Source organism: Myotis brandtii, unplaced genomic scaffold, assembly GCF_000412655.1.
Source record: "Myotis brandtii unplaced genomic scaffold, ASM41265v1 scaffold122, whole genome shotgun sequence".
Taxonomy (NCBI): Eukaryota; Metazoa; Chordata; class Mammalia; order Chiroptera; family Vespertilionidae; genus Myotis; species Myotis brandtii.
Genome location: NW_005354255.1, coordinates 1480756 through 1485078, shown reverse-complemented (window position 1 = coordinate 1485078; position 4323 = coordinate 1480756).

Here is a 4323-nt window from a genome sequence, read left to right as displayed (position 1 = left end):
CTCTAAGAATCAATGGAAAAATATCCTGGGGTAAGGATTAACAACAACAATAAAAAATTTTAAAAAAAGTGAGTGGCTGAACCATCACAGGGTTCTTTTCCTCACATAAAGATGCTCAGTTAACCACACAGAAGTGGAGCGGCTGACTCGGTGTGCCGCTGCGGGCCCACGCTCCTGGGCCTTGCTTCAGCTGGAGGCCGTGACCTTCATGGCTACACCCCAGCTGAAGGCACCAGGTGGGGATTTCAGGCATAAACGCCAAGGGAGGTGGGAGGCAGCGAGGCAAAGGGTGAGGAGTACAAGCTGGTCATCTCTGTCCCCAGTGACTTCTCTCGACCTCTCATTGTCCAGGACCACGGGGCGTGGCAATCAGTGGATGCAATGAAGAGTGGGAGGTGACGTTTTTGTTCATTATTGTGTGTTTCTGGTTTTCTTCCACTCAGAGCACATCACTCCCCTGAACAAAACAGGGGTTCTGTACGTAAGGCAAGAGAGCTGACGACCCGACCACCGCAAGTGGCCTCTGCAATTGAGCCCGACAGCACACCCTGACAAAGACCAAAGAATTGTTAGAAAGGCCACACACTCTCATCACAGCGCCATCAACTAGAGCAATCCATTGTGACGGATAACTTACAATAGCCACGTTCTGAATATTAATACACGTTGGACAGTATTTAGAATTTGATTGTGATGGCCTGGAGGGAGATGGGGAGAGAGGGGCCAGGGGGTCCCAGGCCTCCCCAAGTCCTCGGGGCCGCCACTTTCCTACCCCCAGAGAGCTGCGGCAGGGCCACAGCCCAGCACCGCACGGCCCACTGGAGGGGAAGCGATATCCCGTTTTGCAGATGTGGAAAGTGTAGCTCAGAGAGATTCGGTTGCTCACTTGGCCAAGGTGGCAAATGAACTCGCAAACAGGGTTCGGGAGTCACTCTCCCAGCAAACTCTCCCGGTCTCAGCATCAACCGTGGCCAACCTCTGGTGGGACCACAGGACACCCCCGCAGTCGGGCACCGCCCACACCGACACCAGGAATGCACTGTCCGAGATGTGCCAACCTGCAGATCTCACCTGGTGCGAATGACAGGAGCGTGCCCACCCGGGCCCTGGGGACCTTTATACCCGCATTTGCTTCCGGTTCTGGCGTGGCAGGGAGCGGAATGGAGGCGGGTCTTGGTTTGGGGGGAGCTACCTCCTCCAATCGCTGAGCAGAGCTGGGACGCGATTGAGCCCCAGGGCGGGTCCGCCCTTCCAGGGCGGGTCTGAAGCTGGAATGGCACTGGTGCTGTGGGCGTGGCTTACATGGGACCCGCCCCGGGGCGTGGCTATGGTCAGAACACCGACCAGCTGTGTGGCTGGAGGCGCGGTCACCATGCCGGTCTAAGGCGCCCATGTCACCCTAATCCACAATAACTACTCACAGACGCTTATTTCCTCCAACACTTTCTTCACGCTAACACACGTATAAAAAGATATTCCCATGGTTAGAATGTTTCTTCCTTGAATCTCATTTCTTCCAGAAGTGGGGTCAAATTTTGTGCATTTCTTACGCGGGGCTTTTCTTACTTATAAATTCCTTGTGATATCCTGTCCCGGATGGCGACCTCGTTCATGTTGTCACATTTGTGAATATTTTGTTTTGTGCATTGGGTAGACCCAGGAAAAATGCGTGTGGATTCCTCAAATACATTCTCATTAAGCACCTTCCATAGCCCCCACTCTGTTCTCTTCACTGAACAGAAAAATCCTTGCCCTCATCCTTTTTAGATTCTGGTAGGGAGGAACCAAATTAACCATATTAATAAATAGCATATATAACAAGTTCAATATGTCACAGTGTGACAAGGGACTGGCTCAAGCACCGGTCCCTTCTGCCGTCTCTCACACAGCTGTTCTTTTTAGATTCTGGTAGGGAGGAACCAAATTAACCATACTAATAAATAGCATATATAACAAATTTAATATGTCACAGTGTGACAAGGGACTGTCTCAAGCACTGGTCCCTTCTGCCATCTCTCCCAAGCCCCACACAGCTGTTTGATTGGCATCATATACAGGAAGCCTCTGACCTGCCCTCACTACCCTCACTCCTCCCCTTCTGAGGACCAACCCCCAGCTTTTTCCAGTTTCTAGGCAAGATGCTGCTGGTACTGGTGGGCTGGCCCAAGGTGACCGAGGCGGGGCTGGGCCAGGTCTAGAACTTTGTGGGCAGCTTCTGGCTGCAAGCTGCCATCTCAGGCACCTGGAGAAGGTCATGTGTTCGGTGGGTGGCAGGTGGGATGAGCTGGGACAGCTGGTGGAAATTGCACTAACAGGCTCAATTTAGAGAGAATTGAAAATTCTTGCAGGTCTTCCATTTAAGGGCATGTCTGCCTATTCAGAATTGATAACTTCATCACACCATAGTATACACAAATCAATACACAATCAGAACGAATCATAGACGTGAATGGAAGATTATAAAATTTCCAGAAGAAACAGAGGGGAAAAAATCTGTTTCCCTTAGGTTAGGCAGATTTCTTTGATAGGACAGAAAAATGGGACAAACACACACCAAGAAAATATCAAGTGGGTCATTAAAATTTGTTAATATTTGCTCTTTAAAAGCCAATGTGAAGAAAGCAAATGACAACAAGGAAAAAATATTTGCAAGACATACTGACAAAGTCATTATATCCAGACGAGATCAAGAATTATTTCAATAGAGAAAAAGCATGACCACAAAAGGGCTGCCTGTCACTCTCAAAACCTCCTAGCTCAGTATTCTTAGAAAATGCCCACTGACTTGGGATAAAGGGGCACAGAATGCAATTAACTCTCAAAATTAAAGGGGAAAACATGCATAATTTAGGTGTGCACATGCATATATACACACAGAGAGTATATATCTCGGTTGCAGGTTTGAACCCCCGCCCAGTTAGGATGAGAACAGGAGGCAACCAATTGATGTATCTCTCACGTCAATGTTTCTCTCTCTCTCCACCTCCTTCCCCTCCATTTTCTCTAAAAAACAAACAAACAAACAAAAACAATGGAAAAAATATCCTTGGGTGAGGATTAAAAAATATATATTCTCAGTGAAAGCAGACAGGCACAAAAGACCACTTATTTTGTGATTCCATTCATATGACATTTCTAGAAAAGTCACACCTACAGAGACAGAAAAGTAGGGATGGGAGGAAAGGATTGAGTCAAAAAGGACAAGAGGGACATTTCAGCGACAATGGACATTTTCTAAAATTGGGTTCTGGTGATGGTTGTCCAATTGTACAACTATACAAAAAATCATCAAACAGTATGCTTAAAATGGACGACCCCATTGTTATGTAATTATACTTCAATAAGTCTGTAATGAAAAATTCTACCAGGAGAGGGTGCCAGAGACCACGAGTTCAGCTCAGAACCAGCCCAGGGCAGCAATTTTCAACGTTTCTCATTTTATGGCACACAAATTAATTACTAAAATTTCGCGGCACACCAAAAAATAGAATATTTTTTGCTAATCTGACAAAAAATAGGTATAATTTTGATTTCTTTATACCGGACAGCCATTGTATTACTGGCTGTCATTTTTTTATTTGACAATCTAAGGGAAAAGAGGTCAGTGCCCATGACTAAATAATTAGTTATTGCATATTTTAACAATTCTTGTGACACACCTGTGTGCTGCAGCACACCCAGTGTAGCTCAGTTGGCTGGATCCTCGTCCGGATACACCAAGGTTGCAAGTTTGGTCCCCAATCAGGGTACTATACTAAAAAGATTTAAAAATCGCTAGCCTAGCCCACCTGGTGTGGCTCAATGGTTGAGCATTGACCCATGAACCAAGTAAGAGGCCTCCAGTTTGATTCCTAGTCAGGGCACATGCCTGGGTTTCAGGCTCCATCCCCAGTGTGGGGCATGCAGGAGGCAGCCAATCAATGATTCTCTCTCATCATTGATGTTTCTTTCTTTTTTAAAATATATTTTATTGATTTTTTACAGAGAGGAAGGGAGAGGAATAGAGAGTTAGAAACATCGATCAGCTGCCTCCTGCACACCCCCCACTGGGGATGTGCCTGCAACCAAGGTACATGCCCTTGACCGGAATCGAACCTGGTACCCTTGAGTCTGCAAGCCGACGCTCTATCCATTGTGCCAAACCGGGTAGGGCTCATCATTGATGTTTCTATCTCCCTCTCCCTTCCCCTCTGAAATCAATAAAAATATCTATATCCTATATAATAAAAGGCTAATATGCAAATCAACCGAATGGCAGAACGATTGGTTGCTATGACGTGCACTGACCACCAGGGGGCAGACGCTGAACGCAGAAGGTCAGTG